The sequence below is a fragment of the Sminthopsis crassicaudata genome, chromosome 1 (assembly GCF_048593235.1).
Source record: "Sminthopsis crassicaudata isolate SCR6 chromosome 1, ASM4859323v1, whole genome shotgun sequence".
Classification (NCBI taxonomy): domain Eukaryota; kingdom Metazoa; phylum Chordata; class Mammalia; order Dasyuromorphia; family Dasyuridae; genus Sminthopsis; species Sminthopsis crassicaudata.
The window spans coordinates 353,543,212-353,557,921 of NC_133617.1; the positions used below are offsets into that span (position 1 = coordinate 353,543,212).

Sequence of the window (14,710 nt, forward strand, 5' to 3'; positions counted from 1 at the left end):
TAGCTTTTCTGAGGTAAAATATTATTATGTGGGGACATTTAAGTGTAGATGGCTGTGTCAGGCTACATTGTATGAGACACAACTTTTGTGTATGTGTCAGGTAGTATGGAGATGTTTGGTTGTGTGAAGGTGTGGGCATATCTGTATGTGTATGAGTCCCCAGTTTTGCAGACTGAATTAAAAAAAAAAAAAAAGCAACTTGATTTTCTCACTTCACCAAGAAGGAGTAATGGGCTTTAAGGTTAATGCAATATTATGGAAATAAATAGTTAATTTTTAAGTGGGGACCTGAAGTACCCTATGCAGTATCTTCAGAATGTATTTTTTTATTAATTTTATAATTATAAATTTTTTGACAGTATATATGCATGAGTAATTTTTTTATAACATTATCCCTTGTATTCATTTTTCCAAATTTTCCCCTCCCTCCTTCTACTCCCTCCCCTAGATGACAGGCAATCCCATACATTTTACATATGTTACAATATAACCTAGATACAATATATGTGTGTAAATCCAAATTTCTTGTTGCACATTAAGTATTGGATTCTGAAGGTATAAGTAACCTGGGTAGATAGACAGTAGTGCTAACAGTTTACATTCAATTCCCAGTGTTCCTTCTCTGGGTGTAGTTGCAGAATGTATTTTTAGATCCATTATATTTGTTTAGAAAAGAAGCATAGTATATAACTATATGTTTTATATACATTTACACATATATACACAGAGAAGTTTTGAGCCATTTTGGAATAGTAAATAAAGCCTTAGTCTTGAAGTCAGAAAAGTCAGAAAAAAAGGATTCTTGTCCTTTTGCTTTTAGGATGGCTATGGCTAAATAAACTTTCTAAAACTAGAAGTCATAGCTTAGGTGCAATTAGTTTCTGCTCTGCTGATTTATCTATCTCTTTATCTATCATCTATCTTCCTATCTGCTTATCTATCATCTAACTTCCTATTTGTCTATCTATCTATCTACCTATCAGATGTAGTTTGAATGCCCTCAATTCCTGGTGGTCATGAGGTTAGTGGCAATAAGAGAACTGTTAAATATCTCCTTTAATTGGCTGCAGGTTTAAAAGTGAAAGAATTCATTTATTCCCCAATTATTAGTTGCAAAATGAAAGTTTATTGTTGGATAGAAATCATTTTGCTAAGAGACTGACTTCCATAGTGGCAAAGACCTATTAGGGAAATGGAATTTGGCATTGAGAATGCTTTCTCAGTGGGCAAAAGGGCCCTAGTAAGTTGCATGGGCCTCTTTTGTAAAAAACAAGTCCAGATATTGCCCTTTTTAAGGAGTTTTGGGGCTTCAGGAGCCGAGGTTCCCAGACTTAGATTCATATCAATTTTCAACCTGAATCTCCTATTAGAATTAACAACACTTCAAAGGGGTGCTTTTTGACCAGCATTTCTAATTGAATCAAAGGCTCTGGCATCCCTGAAAGATAATTTATCTGGGGGGAATATGCCTTCCCCAGGAGGGGCTGAGACTCCCAAAAGGGATCACAAATCAAAAGGAAATACAGTTTCTTAAAGGGAACACAACTTCAATAAAGAAAACAGTTCCCTCATGCTTCATATCTATCTATCTATCTATCTATCTATCTATCTATCTATCTATCTATCTATCTATCTTGTAGCTTCCTATCTGTTCCTTGACCTTAGAGTGCTATTGTTCTATCTGTTGGTCAATTATTCTAAAATCTTCTAGCCCTAGAATAGTCCTACCAGCTTTGGTGATGTTCTGATAGATAATCTGCTGGTCAGTGATAACCAAAATTCCTAAAACAATAGTGAATAGACCACTCCTCAGTTCTACCTCGAGGCCATAAAATTATCATATCAGTGACATGGAGAACAGAATCTCAGTTTTTACTTATAAATTTATCTTTTTAATCCAGGTTCTTTGTTAAATCTTTTTGTTACTTAATTTATCACAATTGAAATTATAATTACAATAGATTTTGCTCCTAGACTTGGAGATGGGTTCAAACTTGCAAATTCTTTTGATATACTTCCGGACACCAGTCTGCCACTCTTACATCTTGGGGCCTCCTTTTGAACCTCACCAATCTCTCAGCTCTGAGAATTGTCTGATTGTCTCTGTCTCTCCATGTCTATAATGGTTTCCCCCTTCATTTCTACCTCCTGTCTTCCTTGGATTTTTAAAACTACCAACTAAAATTCAAGAAACTTTTCTGATACCTTTAATTCTGGTATCTTTCTTCTCTTAGCTATTTCCTAATTATTCTATATAGATCTTGTTTATACATTTTTGTTTGCTTGTATCCTTTCAGTCTGTGAGCTCCTTGAGGACAAAGACTATATTTTGCCTCTTTTTGTATTGTCAGAGCTTAGCACAGTGCCTGGCACAAGGTAATTATTTATTAAATGTTTATGATTGACTATCATCTATGTATGTATGTATAGTATGCATATATATAATAAACCTACATATTTTACATGTTTATATTTGTAAATAAGAATTCTTTTTGAATCACCTAATTAGCCTAGTACAAAAGTTATATGATTACTTAGGCCATAGGATCATCAATAAATCTAAAGTTTGAATCATTTAAGAGAAAGCAGAAATGTTGAAAATAGGCAGTCTTAATAATGTTTGAAAAATTATAAATAAATGAGCTGTAAGTTCTGATTAAGGCTCTGCTTTCTAGATTAGAAGTAGTTTCTGATTTGCCTACATACAGAGATCTTTTCCATGACTAATTCCTCTAAAACTATTTTTCAGCTGCTGTCCTAGTGATCATTCCTGCATTGCAAAGTGTTCCTTTTATTTTTAAATGTGACTTCTCCAATCCCACTTCTTCCATGTCTGCTATGTTCTCTCTCCTCCCCTCCATCTCTTGAACTTCCTTCAGGGCTCTCCTTTGGTGCCTCCTCCAAAAGGGATCCTCTCCTGACAATTGTTTAAATAGTAAGGGACAGATAATACCTCCTCTTGTTATTCCTCCCAAGTTTTCCAAGTGCTTTCTTGTGCATATTAATTAGCCTTGTTCTTTTGGCACATCATCCTATGGAATCATTTTAAGTCTTCACACCATTCTTTTTGCCCTCTCCATGCCTTGTCTTCTTTCAAGCTATTCTGCACAAAGCTATCACTTATCTTCCTTAAACTAATCATATTGATTAACCTGTTTGTTCCAGAAGTTTATTTTTCATCAAATTACTTGGCTTTCCTTTTCCTAATCTCTTTGCCTTTTCCTTTCTTTCCTGGTGGGAGGAAAGTTAAATAAATACTGAAACCTAGATAGACAAAACCACAACTGGATTTGATTTGAAAGGAAAAACAAGACTCCAACCCAGTATGCATTACCTTTAATTCTTTTAAAGTTATGAGCTGATGATTGTGTTCCATGAGCTCACAGCCACGCTACATGAGCAGTTAATGGTGACGACTGAAAACATCTGAATAATGTTTAGATTGTGGCTTTGGAAGAGGTAAATTAAACTGACAGTTTAGCTATTTTGATCATTGGAGTTTCCAGGAAGCAGAGCCTTCATCAAGTGGGATCTAGTTATGGCAGAAAGGCTGCAAAAGCTAGAATATGGAGAATATTTCTGGGATTATTCAGTGGGGTAGAGAGGAAGAAATTGAGTCTTTTTATGAGAAGAGTGGCAAGGGAAAGAAAATTATGGATTTCCTAAGATTTAGCCATAGAAGGCATTAATAAGCTTACTTTCATTTCCAGGGTCCATTGGTAATAAGAGGCTGAGCTGAAATTCATACCTACTTTTTTCTGAACTAAAAATAAGGTGATCTATAAACCCTCACTTCACCACCGCTGTAGTGTAGTGGTATACCTACTCTGCTTATCCTCTTCCTAATACTTTTCTTCTGATCTAGAATTGGAAACTTCAGTTGTCCAATCTTGCTTTTGCCATTCAAAGAAAGAGTACACCTTGAAATTATGCTGCCTTTTCCCAAATCCCCAGTATTCACTGCATTGTTTCTTTACACATAAGAGGTGATGCTTTACCATAAGAGGATGCTGGATCATTGTTTGTCAGATGGAAGATGCAAGGAATCAATTCCAAGCCCTGTCCCTCATCTCCCTAACCATCTTTGCTGGAAAAACAAACCTGGATCTTGCTATAATGTAGATATATGTTAAAGCCAGGATAAGGTCCTATACTAGTCTTCAGAGGGAATAAGAAGAATGTTTTGCTTCCTTCTTCTCTTAGGAAGAAAAGGGCCAGTCTGAGGGGAATTGAGGTAAAAAGCTTCACCTTAATTACCTTGCTACTCTCAGAAAAAAGCTTTCCTTATTGTTAATTCTCTAGGACGAATTAAATAGAATTCTTTTAACCTAGTTTATTTTTTTTAATTGATTCTTTTCCTTATTATGTAGTAAAGTTGGCTTTAGTCATGTATTGTGCTCCTACAGGGCTCACTATACCTTAAACTTTAAACCTGAAGCTTGGCTTATAAATGTTCCTCCTTTTCCTAGCTTTGAACCCTCTTTGGAAGATGTTGCTTATCTTCATTTATTAGAACAATTGACATTTTTTTTTAGTGTTTTAAGATTTGCAAAGCATTATACAATCTCCTTTGAACCTTATAACAATTTGCTTTTCACTTCCTCTTTAAAAAAATAAGATAAAGACATTGAAGCTCAGAGATCATAAATGTTTTATTTAAGATCTCACAGCTAATAAATATCTGAAATGGGATTTAAACCTCCCTCTTCATGCCCCCAAAGTCAACACTTTGCTAACTAAAGGAATGTCAATACCCTCCCTATCATTACCTTTGAAAATTCATTACAACTCTCTACATTTGCTCTGTCTAGAATTAGCTCTAGAATTATATCAGACCACACACAATTAGGAACTTCTTTAATATAGCTTCACCCACCATTTCTCTAGGGATGATCTGCTATTGTTGTTGTTCAGTTATTTTTCATTTCTATACAATTCTTCATAACCACATTTGGGATTTTCTTAGCAAAGATAATGGACTGGTTTGCCATTTCTTTTTCTAGCTCAACTGAGGTACTCAGGATTAAGTATTTCTCTAGGATCATACAGTTAAGGTCTGAGGTCAGATTTGAATTCAGGAAAAAGATCCTATGATCTGAGCAGATTTGAACTCATGAGATGAGCTTAGTTTAAAATAGTCTAATCTTCAAAGAGTCTTTTCATACCAGGACCAAAAGGAGTTCATAGTTCAGTGGTCTGACTGATTTCCTCTAATATATCATATCCATCTTCCCGGTTCTAATAGCATATTCTTAGCAGTGTCCCCCAATCATAACAGGGGTGCTCTTCTTGAGAGTTCTTAAACATCTTGAAAATGACATAGAAGACTTTCAAAGAGAATTTATAATCCAACATTATTTTTGTGCAGATGGCATGAGCCCTCAGGGCCAGCATATTAAAGAGAACTAGAGAACCATGAAGTTCAATTCATTAAGTGTGTAAGCATCTACTAAGCTAAGGATACAAAAAAAAAAGAGCCCCCCATTTAGAGGAACTAATATGCTATTAAAGGAAAATATATCTATCTATCTATCTATCTATCTATCTATCTATCTATATATATATATATTTTTTTTGTATAAGTAAATACATATAGGCAAAGCCACATATGAGGTAATTTCAGAAGAGAGCTTGAACAATTCAAGGGTTCAGAAAACACTTTCTATAGAAGATGATGCTTGAACTCCCTTTTCGGGAGATAGAGATTCCAAGAGGCAGCAGGTAGGAGGCAAAAGTGTGGAGATTGGAGATGGGATGACCCATTGGGCATAGTAAAGGGGCCCATGAGGTAATCCTATTTGGCTAAAGGCTAATAAGAAATCAGGCCAGAAAATAATAGATTGGAGCCAGATTGAGAAGGGTTTTATATGCCAAACAGAGGAGTTTATATTTTTCTTTTTAAAAAGAATCACTGAAATTTCTTAAAGTTAGGCCTGTGCTTTAGTAAGAGCAATTAGGTAATTGTGAGAGAAATCAAACTCTCAGTATTATTAACTAACTGATCCACATTCTGGGCTCTCACTGCACTGAAGCATCACCATGAATGCATTAAGGATGTCTGGAGATTTAGAGAAAGAGTATATAGATAGTATTACATATTACATTACATATGGGTATTACCAAAAGAAACATTTATTGAAGGAGAGAAAGGGGGTTAAGTTGGTATCAGTATTGCATCCCATAGAGATGTGTTGACCTAATTAATTTTCCATCTGCTTATTCTGACTTTTAAGTCTTGCTTGAATACTGCTCACTGGCTTGGTATGTTGTGAGTTCAGGTGGAAAAGCCTAGTAACCTTTTGGCTAGAAAGGATAATGACAGTGTATTAGAGTTGCAGATTGTGTAAGAACAGGTGTGCAAGCCACCTGCTGGACACAGACCATTAGTTTCATGGTGTTAGGCCCTCCAGAAGTGCAAAGCTGTGTGGCCAGTGTTTCTTTACTGAATTATAAACATATTACTAACAACAGCTTGTTTATAAAACATCTTACTCTTTCACAGGGGACGATGTTATCCTGGTTTCCGGATTTACTTAAGACATCCTAGTTTAGAGAATGCTATTTGTTTTTTAAAAATTATACACTTCCACATTCTTAAAGATGAATCATGTTCCAGAAGTTAGTGCTTGTAAAATGGCTTCATCTCAAATGCTTATTTGAAGGGTATTTGTTCTGTGATCCCCAGAGCAACTATATAGCTTGTGAATAGAGAGTGGGAGGGAAGGGGCAATAAGAAGCAAAGTGGGAAATGGCTCTTGCATGCATAGCTGAGTCACCTGTGTAACATCTGTGCTTTAAAAAAAAATACCTTAAAATAAAGTAGCTCATTGTATTGAATTCCCTGTAGACCTTAAAATACACAGAAGCATGCCTGACCTAGATTTCTTTTCTTCGAATCTATGTGAATTTTCTGGCTTTCCTTTCTGCTAACTTTTTGGGTTGTTTTTTTTTTTTTTTTTTTCCTTTTTGACTATGCACCACATGCAAGAAATTTTAGATGAAGTTTCACAATGGTGTGATCCAAATAACTCTTAATTCTTCTAAAAAAATGGAACTATGTTAAAGACTAGAAAGATACTTTGTAGTCCACTTAATAAAAGTACAATACCTTATTTTTATTATTATTTGTAATAATGAGCACTGACATTTATTTATATGTCATTTTAAGGTTGGCAAAGAACTTTACATGCATTTGCTCTACACAACAACTACATGTGAGATAATTAATATTATTATCCTCATTTTACAGATACAGAAAAGGAGGCTCAGTAAGAATTAGTAATTTGCCCAGGACTGCATAGCTAGTGTTTAAGATAGAATTCCAACATAGGTCTTCCTGACTCTAAATCCTTCACATTTACAATCTTCAAGGCATCTTGACATTCATCCATAATACTATAAAATAGGCTTTATTCCCTTTTTTTATAGCTAAGAACATGAAAATACAGAAAGCTTCAATGTTTTTGTCCACAGTTACCCAGTACGTGTTACCATCTTAGAGCCTAGATTTTTCTGATACTCTTAATTTAGTGCTTCCTCCACTTTGCTATAATGCTACCTCTTAAGGCATCAGTAAATATAAAACTATTAGCAGAACAGCCTCTTTGAAGGCATATTCATTCATTCATCAAAAATTAATTATGTCTACTTAATATATTTTTATTGTATGCATTTAATCAGTCAGCAGGTTGGGAATTGGACACAGGATTTTCTTGGTATAAAGAACTCGCAAATGAAAGAATTCTCCCTCCAGATGTGGTTCAGCACTTCTCTGATGATGAGTCTTAGAAAGTTTCCTAAGATGCGAAGAGGTTGAGATTAGGATAGGGCCACCCACTTATAGCTTTCTTTCTGCTGCCGTAATTGTATTCCTGTCCATTATTTTATTCCGTCTCTCAGTTTGAGGTGTGATATAAACATCTGATATTGTTTGTATGTGTTAATTTGTGGAAGCAAAACTAAGGTTTTCAAGAGCCTATTAAAAATGAGTGAAATATTTAATTTAATGACCTAAAATTCATCCTTCAAGATGACCAATAAGAAGGCCTCTGAACTCTGGTTGGTTTTGTTGTTATTATTTTGGTTTTGTTTTAGCTTAGTCATATTCTAAATACGTCTAGGTATTTCACTATCCAATGCCTATGCTTCTCAAAAATCTATTGCTCTAAAAAAAATGGTGATTTCTTCTTTTTGCATGCTGCTTCTCTCCTACCCTGATCCTCTTTTATCCCTGGCACCCACTTCCCATTCTCTAAATTGCTATACTGAGATTGACATGAGTAGACTGATCTCTGATATAAAACTTACCAGTCAACACAGCAGTTTACACTGGGAAAAGCTGCTCTAGATTGACTATCATAAAATGTGGTAACCAGTTAGCACTGGTTACAGCTCTTCAGTATGTTTTGACCAGCAAAAGGGAGATGGGGAGAATGGCATAATAATTTATACAATGACCACTGCAGTGTACTCAGGGCAGCTAGATTGCACAATGGATATACTGCAGGGCATGGAATCAGAAAGTGTTATCTTCTTTCTGGCCTCAGATATTGTGTGACTCTGGGAAAGTCACTTAACTAGCTTTACTTCAGTTCTCTTCTCTGTAAGATGAGCTGGAGAAGGAAAGGACAAATCATTTCAATTTCTTTGCCAAGAAATCCCCAAATGGGGTCACAGAGAGTTAGACACAGTTGAAATGACTGAAGAATAAATAGTGTCCTGAAGAAATTTATAATCCAGTAGGAAGCTGAGTCATGTAAACAGATAATCTGCAATAAAACCTAAAAAAAGATTAAGTACAGAAAGAGGTCAGGCAGGTGGCCTAAGAGAGTCAAAGATGAAAAGATCACTGTGAAGCTTAGGTCCTAATATAAAACAAGTGGTGGTCACATTGGGCTGGGATGGCTTCATCAAGAAGTATATTATAATTGGAAAAAACTAAGTTCCTATTGTGTATAGACTAATAATATAATGCAGTTATGTGTATTTGACTAGTACTTCTGGAAACTGGATCATACTCATTATCTGTAGATGGGTTTCATGAAATTTTATTCTTATTTTTTTTGTTTGTCTCTTGTATTATATTTGCTACTTGTGATCATGTGCTTGTGCCTTATATTGTGGAAGAGTTCTATGTGAACTGTATTACCTGAACTCAGGATTGGATGGCAGTTGATTTTACCTAATTTTACCTAAAAATGATCCCAAATGACGATACCTAATTCTTCATAAAGAGCATTGGAAGGAGGATTGTTGCATTGTTGCATTTGTTTTTTAACCTGTTAAAAGAATAGTAATAAAAATCCTCTTTCTAGCAAAAAAAAAAAAAAAAAAAAAGAAGAATTATATATGTTATAATGGATTAATTTTGGATTTCCTTGTTAACAAGACAACTAGGGGAAATTATATAACTATATTTTAATCTCTATTTTAATAAATTATGTCACAGTCTCTCATGCTGCTCTGATAGGGCATGCTGATAGGGTAGTTCGGTGGATTCACAGCTTTTTAAATGAATGGTCTCAAAGAGCAGTGATCAATGACAACTTGTAAAGAGGACACTCATTAGAATGTCCTAGAGATGTATATTAGACATTTTTAGCAGTGACTTGGAATGAAGAGAACATTTTATCATGCTTATCAAATTTGTAAGTGACACAGAGCTTGAAGGAATAGCTAATATGCTGATTGAACAACAGGATCAGTATTCAAAATGATTTTGACAGATTAAATAGAACATTGAGCTGAATTTAATTAAATGAAACTTAACTGGGTAAATCATTTCACTTGAGTGAAAAATCAATTTACAAGCATAATATTGGGGACCCCAAAAGTCTAATAATGGCAGCCAGGGAAGTTAATATAATGTTATAATGTATTAATTCCAAAATTTACTGTTTTGGATTAGGGAGATGATAGTTCCATTTTACTATTCCCTGGTCAGACCCATTATGGAATATTGATTTGAACTCTGGGTGCCCATTTCAGGAAAGATATTGATAAACTGAAGAGCATTTTTAAAATGACAACTAGCATGGTGAAGGGTCTCCAGCTTATATCATATGAATATTAGTTGAAGATGTATAGATATATTGCTTGGAGAAAAGAAAACACAATGGACCTGTAATAGCTATCTTGAAAAGAAAAAATGAAAGGAAGAAAGAAATAAAGGAGAGAAAGAAAAAAAAAGACAATAAAAGGATGAAAGAAATAGGAAAAGAAATAAATAAATAATTTATTGAATTCTTGCTTTGTGCCAGACTGTGCTAAGGACTGGAGATATAAATATAAAAATGAGATAGTCTTTGGCCTTAAGGAGCTTTTATTTTAATGGGAAAAAGCTTTTAAAATTCTACACAACCTGAGTCTAACCTATCTAGATTCCTTGGATTTTATTTTCTCTCCTATCCTCTGCAATTTAGCTGAACTGTTTTTCTGTCTCTGTTCCTCACATATGATACTTCATCTCCCATTTCCATGAGTATGTAATGACTAGCCTACATGGCTGGAATCCATTCCCTCTTTTATTATTGTTTTGTTCAGTTGTTCAGTCATGTTCAGTCATGATACCATGGACTATTCTAGATCCTTCTGTCCTCCAATTTTCCTCAAAGTCTGTCAAAGTTCATGTTTGATGTTTTTATGATATTATTTATCCATCTCATCCTCTATTATCCCCCTTTCCTTTAGCTTTTGCTCTTTTACAACTCAGGGTCTTTCCCAATGATTCCTGTCTTCTCATTATGTGGCCAAAGTATTTGAGCTTCAGTTTCAATATTTGGCCTTCCAGTGAATAGCTTGAATTAATTTCTTTAATTATTGACTGATTTGATTTTCTTGCTGCCCAACGTACTTTTAAAAGTCTTTTCCAGCACAGTTTGAAAGAATTGATCCACCAGTACTCAACTTTCCTTAGAGTTCAGCTCTCACAAGCCATGCATTGCTCCTGAAAAAAAAACAAAAAAAAACCATAGCTTTGAATATAAAGACTTTATTGGCAAGATAATGCCTCTGCTTCTTGCTGTGCTGTCCAGATTTGCCATGGCTTTCTTTCTAAGGAATCTTTTAATTTCATGATTACAGTCATGAAGTGGGGAGGGGGGAGCAATGAAAGACAGTGCTTCTGTCAATGTGAAGAGAGTCAAAGACTTTTTATAACTACCAGTTGATTGCTCTTTTCTCACAAATATATATTTAAATTTGTCAGGAAGTCCTTGAGTGACATACTTGGCAGGGAATAAGCTGAATTCACTCAGAATACTTAACTATCTACCCCATCAGTTATTTCTAACAGCCTACAGAAAAGTCAAATACTGTCAATTCTTATATATATATATATATATATATATATATATATCATGTCTATCGATCATAGCAAAGTACAAAACACAGTAAAATGTAACAGAATCCTTGACATGCTTAATAAAATTGGAATCATTTTGCTGGGATTGTAAAACAATAGTTATGATATTTAGCCCATCATCCCTCATAAATCTATTTAGAGGGAAAAAAAAGGGCATATAATCTCACTCTAGTTACTTATAACTGGACAGGAATTCATGCTCATAATATCTGACTGAGAACTTTTATTGAAACTAAGTGACTAACACACCTCCTCTCTACTGTTTCACTGTAGCTGACCATTAAGAAAACATCTTAGAGGTGAACTTTCATATCAGCCTCTTCCTGGGAGAGCCCTTAGAAAAAAGATAAAAGTGGGAAGAAACCAAACCTGATCATAGATGCTTGTATCCAGGAGGCAACTCCCTAAGCAGAATGTTTTGGAAATGTCCATAATAGATAAACTATTCTTTAACATTTTTGCAGAAGAGATGTCAGATGAGGCTGGTGCTAAAGACCTACTGACAGTATGGACTACTTCATTTTTTAAAAATCTTTATAATCTTCAGTGCCTAGACTACTAGTACAATGCTTTGAACATAGTAGATTTTAAAAATCATGCTGCCTTGAATAAATAACAAGGCTTTAGGCATATGGGACTATCTTAAAAGACTGGGTCTTCTCAAAGTATAACACATTACAGGAAAAAGTCAAAATGGGTAAGAAAGTGCTGGTAGTCAATTTTAATTCTGCCTCTATCACACAATTATTCTGCTAGTGACTCTGGAGGATATAGAAAAATTTCAACACAGTGACACTACCCTATGACTCTCAATCTAGTGATAGATGAGATTCACTCTTGCAACTATCAACAAATAGAAAAATTACTGTGTAATAAAATCTGAAGTGGCTCACTGCTCACTTTCAGTATTAGTAGGACTTCTTGATTGATAGTCTAGGGAATAGATAGAAGAAATGGAACTTTAGGTGAATCCTTGAAGAAGGAGCAGAATTTTCAAATACTGAAAGAAGGAAGGGGAATTCAAACTAGGGATGTTTAAATCAGGTGTCTTGAAGCTAGGAACTAGCAAGAAGTAAGAAGAGGGCCATAAGAAGGACAATGTAGGCAGTAACTCACAGTGAAGAGAATAGTTCATCATTCAAGAAGAGAATTTAGTTACTTTAATTAGCAGTGGAATAATCAGTATACAAAATCCCACATTATGATAATATTTCAGAAACACAAAAGAGTCATATATGTGGTATGGTGCAATCTATACATGATATAAAATGTGGATGGATAGACTATATAATTAAAAAAATACAATAGATATTCATTTTGCCTAACTGATTATAAAAAAGAAAGTATATTGAGTTTCCTGATCAATGTTACTAAGAGAAGGATACAGAATTTTTTTACATTGGATTGGCATAGAAGGTCAGTACCATATCCAATGTCAATTTATAGAATTATTTCAGTGTTCATTCCAGCAGTCTTCGAATAATGAGTCCCATAGTTTTCATTGCTTTCAAAATGATAATTTCATTGTTTCCAGCTGCTGAAAAGCATGAGTGAATTTGTCTAAGTAATGTACAGGTCAAATCCTGTTATAACTAACTCCATCGGGAATGCAAATATTTTTCTTTGTAGTGGAATTTCATTTTAACCAGTGTTGGCAGCATGGAAGGCTTCCTGTCTTTACTGTCATCACCCATAGCCTCCCTTTTCTTACTTGGGATACTATTCTTAGGAATATTTCTCTCATTTTGACAGGCTAGATTATTTCTCATAGGAAGTCACTATGTGAGCAAGCTAGTCATCTTGAATGAAGCAGAAACTGCTTTCTTGCAAGTACTATAATTAAGGTATATTAAAATGGCATAGGAATAGTATGCTAATTTCAGAGTAAGATATTTATTTGATCTGAGTGAGCCTATTGATCACACACACACACACACACACACACGTCTAGCCTATTTTCAGTTCAAGGTTCTTCCTTTCATTTATCTCCCAGACAGAGTTGCCTTCTATTTCTGCTTGTAACCTAATCCAAGTAGAGCTTTTGGATGAACTCCTCATATGAGTGAGAGGCAGCTTGGTCATTTTCTGGAGTTTTAATGGAGCTTGTCTTTAGGAATTGCCTTCAGGACCTGTGGCAGGGACATTATTTCTATATAATAAGTGGAGAATATGACCTCTTATCCCACTAGGTAATTTTGGGTCAGCCCTATATGTTCTGATTATAATAAGCTGAAAAGGATCTGTCACTGCTAGAGGAGTAAAATCACTTTTCTCTTTAATTCCATAGGTCTCAAAAATATGCAAAAAAAAAAAAAAAGGAACAGGAGTGAGTGAGGGAGAAGTAAGTAAGAAACAGAGATGTGAGAAAGATGGATGGGACTTTTAAATTAAGATGGAATGAGGGATGTGATTCAGAAGCAGCAGACTTTGAGTTAGTGACAAAGAGTCCTAGAGCCAGTCTAGAAGCTGCACTAAAAGACAGTGGCGGCCAAGGTCCAAATAAAAGGGAATGTGAACTCCAGAGAGGAGGATGCAGCTCACAATATATGCCCTGCCAATGCAAGTGCTTATTAAGTATCCCTTATATATTCTACCAAACAAGAACTGAAGACATAAAGACAAAGGTGAAATGGTCCTGCTTGCATTCTAGTATGATAGACATGATATGTGTAGAGAGGTATATTCAATGCACCTTCAAAATGGACACAAATTTACTTTGAATTGAAAGATGTAGTATCTAGAGGAACTGGAAAATGCCTCCTATAGTTGGTCACACTTGATTTGAATCATGAAGGAAAGCACAGAATCCAGAACGTGGCAATGACCCGGGAGAGCATTTGAGGCATGAGTAATTTCCAAAGCAAAGGCACAGAGATGGAAGAGAAAGCATCATATGTGAAGAACAGCTACAAGGCTAATATGGGATTAAGCATGGTGTAGTGGAAAAACCACCAAAAAAAAAAAGGACAGTAGATTTGAATATATTATTGTGTGCCATCAACTAACTTATTATGTGACATTAAGCTAGTAATGATACCTTTCTAAGCTTCAGTTTCTTCACCTTTAAAATAAGAGAATTAGGATTTCTTCTAGCATTATGACTCTATTTTTTACAATTAAATTTTATCTATAAAGTGGTATAGTAGATAGAGTTTCTTAAAATTTTTTTACCCTCTCAACCTCTTTTTACCAAAGAAATTTTTATGTGATTCTGGGCACGTAGAAATAAAAATAGCTATACAAATCAAAAATTTACTGATAATAATTCATAATTTCATGACATTCATTTAGTAGTGCAATCCTATATGGAGCCATGACTCACAGTTTAAAAAGTTTTTGTTTAATGTT

At 34.8% G+C, this 14,710-nt stretch overlaps 1 protein-coding gene across 1 annotated transcript in view; it reads left to right on the forward strand.

The window, feature by feature from the left end:
- Positions 1–14,710, forward strand: part of FHOD3 (formin homology 2 domain containing 3) — a 630,786-nt gene that overhangs the window by 435,032 nt on the left and 181,044 nt on the right.